Source organism: Colossoma macropomum, unplaced genomic scaffold, assembly GCF_904425465.1.
Source record: "Colossoma macropomum unplaced genomic scaffold, Colossoma_macropomum, whole genome shotgun sequence".
Taxonomy (NCBI): domain Eukaryota; kingdom Metazoa; phylum Chordata; class Actinopteri; order Characiformes; family Serrasalmidae; genus Colossoma; species Colossoma macropomum.
Window position 1 is genome coordinate 61,918 of NW_023494954.1, and position 12,988 is coordinate 74,905.

The following is a 12,988-nucleotide window of genomic DNA, read 5'->3' on the forward strand; positions in this document are numbered from 1 at the left end:
TTGTACAGAGTCAAGGATAACGTGGAGCAGCTAATGATGCCTTCTTGTCTTAAAAATAAAGTGTTGCAGTTAGGACACTCAGATCCATGAACAGGCCATTTAGAACATGCGAAAACGTTAAGTCGCATAGCGAACAGATTTTCCTGGTCAAGGATGCAAACATTGTAGAATACTGCAAAATATGCCCTGAATGCCAATTAACAGCCCCATGGAAGAAGTCAGACCGAGTGCCATTAGTTAATTAAACTATTATAGACATACTGTTCTTGTGAACTGCTATGGACATAGTTGGTCCTCTGACAAGCAGTCAGATGGGAAACCTATGTCCTGGTGATCTGCAATTATGCAACATGTTACCCAGAAGCTTTCCCCCTGAAAAAAAGTAAAAAGATGCCAGATTGTGAATGCACTGATCCAGTTCATTTCAAGGGTAGGTATACCTGAAGAAATTCTGACAGATCAAGGCACAAATTTTACATCAGAACAACTCAGGGAGGTGTACGGCTAGTTAGCCATTAAAGGCATTAAGACCACACCATACCACTCTCAAACTGACAGAATGGGGGAGAGATTCAACAAAACTTCAAAAGCAATGCTCATCTCATACAGAGATGTCCCACAAGCATCGAGTGGATTTTCACCTGTATGGGAGACAAGTGCAAGGCCCTGTTGATGTCCTGAAAGAGGCATGGGAAGGTGAGAGACCTAAAGAGAAGTTGAACATTTGGTCATACATCTTGAAGATGAGAGACAAGCTGAGTCAACTCAGAATTGGTGCACACAAATATGGAAAGAGCACAAGCCAAGCAGAAGCAGTGGTATGACAGAGCAGCAAAGCACAGGGAATTCAAACCCGGTGGCGATGCACTCATTCTGTTACCAATGTAACAACGTGCAGAGGAATATTGGTGACGCCACATATGAACTGTTATTCCCTGACAGAAAGAAAACCTCACAACGCTTCAATGTCAATATGCTCCAAACATGGCATGAAAGCACCGTCAGCAGTTGAAGAGGAAGACGAATGCAATGAACAGTATTTTCCAATGGAGAGAGGAAATGAGACAACGTCTGAAATGTCACACTTCAGTATCAAGCAGCAGAAATACGATGAATGATTCCTGCAAATCTGTTCAGAGACGAGCCAGGGTGCATGGACATCATTCAGCACAACATCAGGCTGATGAAGACCGAGCCAATTCGTCAATCCAACTGCCGTGTTCCTGCACGTCTCATCCCAGACCTAATGAGAGAAATGGAGGCTATGCTTCAAATGGGAGTAATAGAGCCTTCCAAAAGTGAACGGTGCAGTCCAGTGGTGTTATTCCCAAAGAAGGATGGAGGACAATGATTTTGTGTGGACTTTTTTTTAAAGCTCAATGATGTCTCTGCATTTGATGATGCGTGAGTGGACAAGCTTATCAAAAGGCTTGGCAAAACAAGAAAATTCTTAACTACGCTGGATATATGTAAAGGATACTGGCAAGTACTGTTGAGTCAAGAAGCCCAAGAGCTCACAGTGTTTCATGTGCCAAGTGGAATTTATCTTTTTTGTCCCTGCCATTTGGCCTCCAGGGGGCGCTGCAATGTTTCAGAGGCTGATGGACGAGATCCTGAAAGGAACAGAGAACTTCACAGCAGCCTACACTAATGATGTCATCATCTACAGCGCAACTTGGGAGAAACATCTCCAATATGTGGAGACGGTGCTGCAGAGAATCGTCGAGGCAGGGCTGACAGCGAACCCGGCCAAGTGCAGCATGGCAAAGGGGAAGTCTCCTACCTGGGTTATGTCCTCAGCAGCGGTAAGATCTGCCCACAGGTGGATAAGGTGGAAGCAGTGAAGGCTTGTCCATCTCCCACAACAAAGCGAAGGGTCAGATCCTTCTTAGGTATGGTGGGTTGGTACCTTTGGTTAATTCCAAACTTTTCAAGCCGAGCAGCGGTACTCACTGAACTGACTAAGAAAGATAAACTCCAAAAGGTGAAATGGACTGAAGATGGTGAGAGAGCATTCCAGGACTTAGAACAACAACAACAACAACAAAAAAAAAACTGTTTATGTGCTGAACCAGTGTTATGCAGTCTGGATTTTTCAAAACCATTTGTGGTTCAGACAGATGCTTCTAGCTCTGGACTAGGAGCAGTGCTTCTGTAAGGAGATGGAGACGACATGTGCCTGATCCTTTACATTAGTACAAAGCTGTTCAACTGTTGAGAAAGAAGCACTTGAGGTGAAATGGCACTCTCAATTGACTGAAATACTATCTTATAGGTCCTGACTTTGTTCTAGAGACTGATCACTGGCCTTTGCAGTGGATGAGAAAAATGAAAGACAGTAACGCCAGAATTACATGGTGTAATTATGTCAAATTATTTGTCATTAGGGAGAAAAGAGGCACATGCTGCAATATCCTTAAAATAGCATAATACTACAGTAATAATCCAGAAGTTGTTAAGGGGTCCCCTGTCAGCCATGGGGTCCTAAACAGCTGCTTATGTCACTTACTAGGTAGAGCCGGCACTGGTGATAATAATTGTATCAGTCATTAGGCAGATCAAGTTAAACTGTATTATTCAGTAAAGCTTCCAGTTTTGTACAGAGAGCGAATGTAGGACTTTACAACTGGAAGAGTGTCCAGCCTTACTATTTGTTTTTTATTTCTTTCTTTCTTTCTTTCTTTATTTAGTAGTGAAATATAAAGTACCTGTGCATTAAAATGTGCTGATTTTTAAAGTAATTTATGAAATTGACTTATTTTCCCTTCAAAAAATAAACATTTGTAATTTCACCAAACCTCAGCATACAATTGTATGCACTTGTATAATTATAAAGATATTGTTGCAAAATAATACTTTATTAATAACACACATTTTTATCTGGAGGTTTATAGTGTATGTCATGTTTCTTCATATGTATGCTATTTGATGGCAGATACACTTGTACTGATAAAGCCAACACTGTGTCATACCATTGTAGCCTCTTATGCTCCTTGGAACCACCAGTGGTTCCAAAACGCACTTCGTCATATTCTTCATAACTTTCATATTTCATAAGCTACATTCAAAAGGTGGGTGTCATATGAGAGCTATAACTGTCTTCTTTCCAGTCAAATAGATGGGTGATGTATTTTTAAACCCTTATAATAGAAGAAGCTGAACTTTTGTCTGCTGAAAGTTGACCCATTTTTTCACAAATCTGGGCTATAAACTATAAACAGATGGTGTCTCTTCAGTGATCTGCTCTGTAAAAATTATTTTTATAAAATAATACAAAGCATCTAAGATTTTTGGCTTTCAGCAGTAAATTGTAAGCATATAGCAATATGTGTATGATCATAAAACACATTCTGTTAATTTGAGGGGAGCTTTTACACAAAAAAAATAAAATAAAATAATAATTTGCATTTATTTCATGCAGTTACTGAATAATTTGCCTTATGATTTGGTCATGTAAATTCAGATGGACAAAGCAAAATATACCCTGGAGCATAAGAGGTTAAGGACTGAGTGAATCGCATGGTGACATAAGTTTGCAAATTCAAAGAGCTTTTTCATTAGAATTTGATATTTGCCTCCATTTTGAACCCAACACAGAAAAAAATAACTTACAGAGGAGAAGATTTACCGAGTCAATCTAAAAACAAAGAAACAAGAAATCCTAGGAGCACATTGGATACATTACAACTTTGTTCCTTATTTATTTTGTTTTGTTTTATTTTTTTTTTTTTTATTTTTTTTTTTTTTGGGTGAAAAGAGTGTGAAAAGAGAAATCAGCTCACAATACATTGTATATATTGAGGTTTCTGTCCTTCTAGTTCAGGTGTATAACTTTTTTGACAGTGGTGAGTGATATTAATATTAAGGTCTTGATGTGATTGGGTGCTGAAAATGGGTCATTAAGTAGAGCTTTGTTGGGACAGAAAGGGATAGCAAGGCTCAAAATCTCTGATAGCCTGTCCATGACCTCCGATCAACACTGCTGGGTAGGGGACAAATCCAGAATGCATTACAGTAATTGTCTGTTACAGCTGGGCAATGTAGGCCTGCATCACTGTGGCTAAATCCCATACAATGTACCTACATTAGTTTAGTAATGTAGGTTCTGTGAGGGGTTTTATATTGTATTAACTGGGGCTCTAGGAGAAAGCTAGATTAGAGGGGCAGTGTGAGCTCCCAAAAATATTACAACAGAAAGCTGATGACCAGAGATGTGGTGGTCAAGCTGTTGAGGTGGAACAGCAGGGAGACCAGGGAAGCACCTGGTTATCTTGTGGTGAGAAATAAGGATAGCAAATACACGAGTCTGGTCCAGCACTAGCAGCAATAAAGCTGGGGCTCCATTGGTGCCCACTGGCCTAGCTGTGGGGTGGACCTGCAGTCCTGCTCAGAAGGATGGACAGCAGCAAGCAGTTCTCTCTGGACTACAAACAGCTTGATTGAGCTGATAAATGCACATCAGTGTCTTTTTATGCTGTTGTTTATTAAGTAGCAATGATGTGAAGATGATGAAGGAGACTCCGCTGACACTGCCTTACTTGTATAAGATGTTTATTACAAAGTAAAACAGTATCATATCAAGCACTATAAAGTACCTGAGAGGGGATCCGTGCCAATTCTAAAGTGTCCCCCCTAGAACAGAATATCTCGACTGCTTATATATGGTGCTTGTTGTTGAAAAAGGAGACAGAACATATGGTCCTTTTTAAAATGATCTCATCTATTTAGAACTAAGAGAGAGGCCTACTCCCTATGGGGGCCTTTGGACCAGGGGGCCCCCTTAACTTAAATATTCCAAAACCTGCAAAAACAGAACACATGGAACTTCAGACCTCAACTTATTCTGAAAGATAAGAGTGTTTTTGCCTTCTTTTATAAAGCTACTCTTTTAAATACACCTCAATGCTCATCTTTTTTATTTATTATCATCAGAGTTGATAAGTAACGAAATACAAGTTACTTTGTACAAGTACTTTGTTACTGTGCTTGAGTCATTTTTTTTAGATATCTGTACCAGATTTCTGGCGCTTAATACATTTTCACTTTTACTCACTACATTTCAAAAGAAAAATCCAGTAGAGATGTTTCGCTCTATACCAGAGCATCCAATCAGTGTCGATATTTCGTGCTGCGAATTGTATCCATACAATGATTCTGTGCCTCGCTTCAAATGCTGGAGTCACGTGATAACAGCCGACAAAGCTTTGTTACGTCACTATAATGTCAAATGACAAATACCCCAGGCTTCTTCCATGGGGTTAAACTGGTGAGTTTCTGTTGTTTTCAGTTGCCATAGTTCAAATATTTTATATGTTATTCAAATATTGTTTTTAAACTGATCCATAAATAAAAAGACAAATCTATAATTGGTCTCTGTTTGTGTCTGAAGTTCAAACGTATCTGAAAAAACCCAAACTCGATGTAATGGACAAATAAAGTTATTTTTAAGATTGTTTATTTGTCCGTAGTTAATATGAGATGGAAAATTGTATGTCCGTGGTATATATATATATATATATATATATATATATATATATATATATATATATATATGTTTAAATGATCAAATTAAAACAAATAAGTTGCAATCACAGTTTATTTGTGTGAATAAGCTTCAATGAAAATATATGACAATCAGTAAGAAACAATGATTGTGAAAATTGAACTGGACAGTAGATGCAGCATGGAGTCAGGTGTCGAATGCTTCAAAACACTGAACCATTTTCTAATAGAATTGATTCAACTGTGTTGATGCTTCAAAAAGCTTCATAACAGTCATCACTAGAATCCAGCTTTCTGATTGATTGCTACAGTTGTGTCAGGGTGGAAATGTTGGAATATGTAGATTGATGACTGCATGGCTGTTAGGAATAGCCTATAGCCTGATGTAATGACATTGTAGGACATTAGTGGATTTTGTGTGTGCAACTCCCGGTCTGAGAACTCCACACTGTCCCACTCTGGCCCTGGCCTTACTTAAGGGAATTATTTGATATGATGTCCATGATTTACTGACTGCTAAAATAAAAATCTATTTTTTTTTCTTAGTAGAGATTCTAACAATGTCTATCTCAAATTCTTATAAAGGAAGTTAAACATGTAAACATGTTTGGGTGCTCTAGACAAGTGGATTCTCACAGATGAGCCATGTAGTTCTAGTATAAGCCATCATGTACGCTCAGTTTAATGGGTGTGTACCTCTAACCCTCAATAAAAAGTTCCCTGTTTAAAAAAATTGAATTAGAAATATATTTTTTACATGAATACTTTTATTATTTCACTTTAAGTACATTTATAAGCATTTACATTTATACTTCTACTTGAGTAAAAAATCAAGTTGTACTAAGTCATATTCCAGTTAAAAAAAAACAAAAAAAAAAAACAGGGGTATTCAATTTTATTCATGAAGGGCTGCTGTGGCTGCAGGTTTTCATGATCACACATGATTCCACTACTTTTATCAGTTAGTCTCAATCTTTACACAACTGATCATGTGATCTCCTGCTTTGTCGTAAATAAAATATTCATTCACATCAACCTATTACAGGTAAGAGTGGACACTCCACATTTAACATGCTGTGCTTAACCATCAAAGACCCAAAGCCCGCTACTCAGTCAGTTATTAATAGGCTGCCCCTCTCTGTGTACCCCTGCATATGAAAATGATCTTAATATAAAACTACCACAGACTGACTGTCAATGCATCTGTGAACTGTTGTTGAATCTGTCTTCTCATCACTGCCATCTGACAACAAACAACATCTCACTGATGCAGTCATTTTGAGAATCTTTGAGTTCGTTTCCACTCAAAATTCCCAAAAATCAACAACCTCCTGAAAAAATATTCCCCACTGTATCCCCAAACCACAGTAATGACTTAAATCAGTGTTTCTCAGTCCTGGTCCTGGAGGCCTACTGGCCTGCACTTTCAGTGTTTACCCTGCTGCCAAAACACCTGATCCAACGAATCAGCTGATTTACAGCTCATTATAGACTTAAAGTGGCTATGTTAAATGAGGAAAAGCACTAAAATATGCAGAGCAGTGGGTCTCCAGAACCAGATATGAAAAGCGCTGCCTTAAATGACTCACACATCCCTATAAAACTCTGTTCTGTACCCCACTAGAGTCTCCTTTTCTTTTATTCTCCTGTTTTTAAAACCATGGTCCTTCTCTCTCCTCTGCATCAACAGTGGAATACACTTTACTGTAATAACATAAAGCTGAAGTCTGTCCTGTATGAGAACATATTTACAGTAGTGCAGTAATTCTGTATCTGATGTGGTAAATATGTGATCTGCTGATAAGAATCTGTTTGACAGCTGAAGCTGTTTATCCTTTGGAGTATTTGGTTTAGTGGAGGAACAGGAAGCCGCGTATCAACAGGTGTGTGTAGAGGAGCAGGAGAGAGAGCTGGGGATGTGGTGAGGAGGTAGAGGGGGGTAGAGAAGAGAGTTAAGTTGAGTGGTCTTTATTTATGATTGATCTACTTTTATATATTGGAACAGATGTCAGCCTTCAGGTACATTATGCAAAACAAACAGCAGCACATTACACAGAACTACACACAGTGCAGATACACAGCAGGACAGTGTGAAAAAAAGGCAAAATATACAATAAATACACCAGAAAATAAATATACAGGACAATAAATACACCAGATAATAAATATACAGGACAATAAATACACCAGATGATAAACACACAGAACAATAAAATGCACAGCACCATAAAACAAAAACAGTAAGTACACAAGACAAAATACACAGAAATTAAGAATTGTCTTGCAAAACTCATTGTAGGCCCCTTTGAATTATTCTATTCAAAACTCTTTATATCCATATTTTTTACAAATGGATATACAGTATTTTGGAATAAAATTCTTTAAATAATAATAGCACTGAACATGTGTCTGTGTGTGTGTGTGTGTGTGAGATGGTTATCAGTGTGTGGATCAGCTCTCTGCAGGTGCAGCATTAATGCTGTATTACACTGGAGTGTTTCCTCTCTCTGAAGTCAGTCTCCTGTATGTTGGTGTGTTTCTCACCGCACTGCTGCGAGCGTCTCTCCTCACACACACACCTCTAGAGATGGAGGTGGAGTTCTGTTCATCAGTGCTGACGCTCGTTTGATAAATATGGAGAAAGAAAAAAACGCCTCCTCTGATTTGTCACTGAAAATGTTTGATGATTTCCTCTCCTCCTTCTAATAAGGTCATAGTGAGGGTGATTGGCGGCTGTGGGGAGCTCTCTCTCTCTCTCTCTCTCTCTCTCTCTCTCAGTTTCTTCAGTCTGTCTGGGGGAGTGGAGGTGAAGCTTGTTCTGCTGCTGAGTTGAACGGACTGTGTGCAGGTCAGAGGGAGATGGACAGCTGTGTGGTTCTTATTCTTCTGTCCTCCACAATCACACTCACCACAGCTGGTAAGTAATTATTGTCAATAAATGGAAAAAAAAAGTGATAAATAAAACTCAGAATATTAATACACAGAATATTAATAACTACTACTCAGAATATTAATACAACAAAGAACTAAATTTTTTTAAGATCAGAATAATATTATTGTAAATTATTAATCTGTATCTCTTTGGATGTACATTATCTCTCATTTTGAAATTTGATTAATCTCTTTCATTGCTCAATTTTTAACTTTTTGACTTTTTATAGCATTTACAACACTATTATTGACTTTGACATTGTTTTTGACATATTAGAAATCTTGGTAACACTTTACATCATGATTCCTCAGTAATTTAATAACTATATACAAACAAAGCCTGAAGAATTATAATAATTTTCTGAAATGAACAGTGTGCTTTATTTTTTGTTAATGTTTTATTTATTTATTTATTTATTTTTTACTTTTATTGATTTTTCATAGTTAGCATACACTTTCTGGTTATCAATAACACAACTGGGGGAAGGGGTTGCTAAAATAATTAAATAAATAAATAAACAATATGTAAAAGTATTCAACATATACAGGATGTCAATGTTTGCAGAGTCTTAACGTAATTAATGGCATCAGTCCAGAAACAAAACGTTTTTGCATTTGCATTACAGAATGTCCTGAAAATATCCATACCGTAACTGTGATAAGGAAAGATTAGGTTTAAACCAGCCTTTAAAGATTGGTTTCTTGGCTTCAGTTAAAGCTGCCATCATAACCTTTCTTTGAAGCAAAAGTAAGGTTGGGGACAACGTAATGTTGACAGATTAATGTGACATACAGCCATGAAGCCTTCACAACGGAATAGCCAAAACATATGAACATAATCTCCAACTAGATCCAAATGATATCCTTTACAGTTTTTGTCATTTGAAAGTTTCATCAAAAAAAGCACGGCAGGTAGTGATATTAAAATCCTGGGAGCTAATTTGAAGTGAATTAACTGATGAGACAAATTCTTAAAAGATGTATGCTTTACTGAATGTACGCAGGTCTCTATTCCAGAGCTCTACTGCACCTAAAGGAGAATTCCTGAATCGAATAAAAAGGTCATACAAACGTGAGACTAAGCCTCTGGAAGATTCATGATTGCACAAATGATCCAGCAAGTGATGATTCTTTAACTTAGCCTTCCAGGGAACCTCGTACACATGCAGCGCAGAGTGTAGCCTCAGACATAGAAAATAGGAAGTGCCAGGAATAGAAAAGATGTTACATAACTCTTGAATGGAATAAAGCTCATGTGTGATATCATCCAAAATAAAAATATTCTTACTAGACCAAGTGGAAAAGACAAATGGCTTGGAGCCTGTCAAAAGAAAATTATTAAACCACATGGGAGATGATTTGTGCAGTTTCATATTACATTGGAAAAACTTAGAAGCTCCACAGTCTGATGTGTAACACCAGCAAAGGGTAAGTCTTGGAGCCTTATGGGAGAGATGAGTTGTTGTTCTATTTTCTGCTAAGATGCCTTAAATTTAAAATTAGGAATAGCTAGACTACCAGACGCATTTGCATGCTGAAGTGATTCTAGGCAGATTTTATATCTTTTGTTGATTGATATTAAATTTTTGAGTAACTTCTCAGTGTCATTAAAGTTTTGCGGGGGAGGGAGAGGAATCATTGCGAACAGAAAATTGATAAGATGAAGAATGTTCATTTTGAGTATGGAAAGTGTGGCAGACATGGAAATTTAAAGTGAACAAATCTTTGTTAAGTATTAAAAAGATGAGCATAGTTGTGCCTAGGTTCACTGCTGACGAAAATAATGTTGCACGGTTATGACGGATTCACTCTTATTGAAGTGCAGAACGCAAAACGCTTTCTGCCCAGGGGTCATCATCTCCTCGCAGACTGAAGGGAGCCATCCTCTGGTGACAGCCTGAAACTCTATGATACCTTCTGTCAATTGGTATGTGATTGGTTCCTAGGCGCCTCATGGTTGTAAAAAATATGGTGCTTTGAAATTGGATTAATCTTTTTGAATCACCCTGTATTCTGATACCTAAAATCAAACATTTAAACTTTGTATCTCCGAATGTCTAGAAAAATTAAATTGACATTATACCAACCAATGGGCTTCAGACTTGTCTGAGTTAGTTTTAATATCCTGATAATAAGCCAAATCTTTGAAGTAACAAAAGTGAATGTGGCACTGAATTACTAACATCTGAAAGAAATAAGATAATCCGCATATAGGGAGAAACTATGTGTCCTGTAGCAACACATGCTGTTGGGGAAGAGTAAAGAGTTTGAATCATCTTGACAAAAGAGGGCCTAAAACCAATTTCTTGAGCACTGCCCACAGATACCACCACTCAAGTCTGTCAAAAGCCTTCATTGCATCTGCTGAGAAGTGCCTGAGAATTATTCACATATATATATATAAGATGGTGTCAATTATATGTAACACATGCCTAACATTATCTGTGGTGAATGTGCAATGTGGATGGGGAGGTGTCCACCCCCTGCTGTGTCCTGTAGTTTTTTACCCAATTTTTACCCAATTTTCCACCCAATTTAGTCATTTCCAATTCCACCCGCTAGTTAGGACTCCCCCAATCACACGATATTACCAGCACTAGAAGGGTGAAGGCTAGCACAGGCTTCCTCCGAGACCTGTGAAACCAGCCACCGCATCTTTTCGAACTGCCGCTCACGCAACGTCATTGGACAGCTGAACGTGCTCGGAGAAAAGCGCCAACCACCAGTTCTGTTATGTCAGCTAACAGACGCCTGCGCTGACTAGCATCGCATTGAGTGATGGGGGGAGAAGGGGGGCCATCCTACCCACCCAGAGAGAGCGAGGCCAGTTGTGCTCTCTTGGACTCCTGGCTACAGATGGCTGTAGCATCACCAGGCATTGGACTCGCAATCTCCTGATGATAGGGTCAACGCTTAGACGGTTGCGCCACTCAGGAGCATTCCATCGTCTGTTTAGTTTTACTGATGTTGAGAGATAGATTCATGTTTTGGTGCCAGCTGGTTAGTGACCTCCTCTCTGTAGGTCATCTGGTCATTGTCCGTGATGAGGCCCAGGAGGGTAGTGTCATCCACAAGCTTTACAATAATATTGTAGCTGTGCTTGGCAGCATAGTCATAAGCACAATCGCAAGTGAACAGGAAGTACAGGAGGTTACTGAGCCCACAGAACTGTGGTGCACCTGAGTTGAGGACCAGTGGGGAGGAGGTGTGTTGGCTGATTCTCACTATCTGGGGCCTGCCCATCAGGAAGTTCAATACTCACCTGCAGAAGTGGTCTCCAGTCCAAGATCAATGAGCTTAGAGATGAGTTTTGAGTGAATTATGATACTGAATGCTGAGCTGTAATAATGAAGAGGATTCTCACACGTGTATTCCCTTTGTCCAGGAGGTTAAGTGCATTGTGTGTCTCCAAGGCAATAGCACCATCCATGGCCTTGTTTGATCTGTATGCAAACAAAAGAGGGTCAAAAGTTTCAAGAAGGTGGGGGGGGGCATAGATGTGGGTTTTAAGTGGTTGCTTGAAGCACTTTATGATGACTTTTATCAGTGCGACAGGGCGATAATCATTTAAACTGGTTTCTTCAGGACAGGAACAATGAGGGATGCCTGGAAAGGGGTGGGGACCATGGAGTGACTTAGGAAGAGGTTGACGAGGTTGGTGAACACCTCTGCCAGGTGATCAGCGCACACCCTGAGAGCATGGCCTGGGATACTATCCTGTCTCGGAGCTTTGCAGGGTTGACCCTTCTGAAGGACCATTTCATGTCAACGGTTTCTAGGGTCAATGCGGCAGCATCTCCGGGACACGTGGTGGGTGTTGTGATGTCTGCATCGAACTGATCTTAAAAGGTGTTGAGCTTCACTAAGAGTGATGCAGTAGGCTGAAGAATATCTGTTTTTTTTTTTTCTTTGTAGTCTGTGATGCAGTGTAATCCACTCCACATGCATCTGGGGTCAGTGTTGTAATAGTTGGGCTCCACTCTTTTCCTGTAAGCATTCTTGGTATCCCTGATGGACTTCCAGAGGACAAATCTGGCTGTATTGTAGGTGTTGAGGTCCCCTGAGTTGAAGGTGGTCGTCCATGCTTTGAGTTTAGCACAGATCTCTTGGCTGACCTAGTATTTCTTATTCTAGATTTTTTTAGCCTGTGCAGGATGTAAACAGCTGTTAAAAGGACTGAGCTCAACTGTCTGGGAAGGTAAAATGGTCAAACATTGATGGTCAGCAGATCCAGCACTGGTAAGCAGTGCACAAAGAGTTAACCATAAAGCACACACCCTCTCCTCTTGATTGAGTCCTGCATTCTGTTCTGTCCTGTCAGTAGACACCCTTCGGAGTGACGGTACAGTTGGGCATGCTAGACTCCAGCCACGTCTTGATGAACATCAGAACACAGGATTTGCTAATGTCCTGTTGGTGCTTAATCCATGCATGCAGCTCATGTAGCTTGTTGTCCAGTGACTAAACGTTAGCAAGCAGAAAGCGGGGCCGAGGAGGTCTGTCGGGTTCTGCACAAAGCTCCAGCATGCTTCCTTCTCCTAGTTTTTTTTTCCAA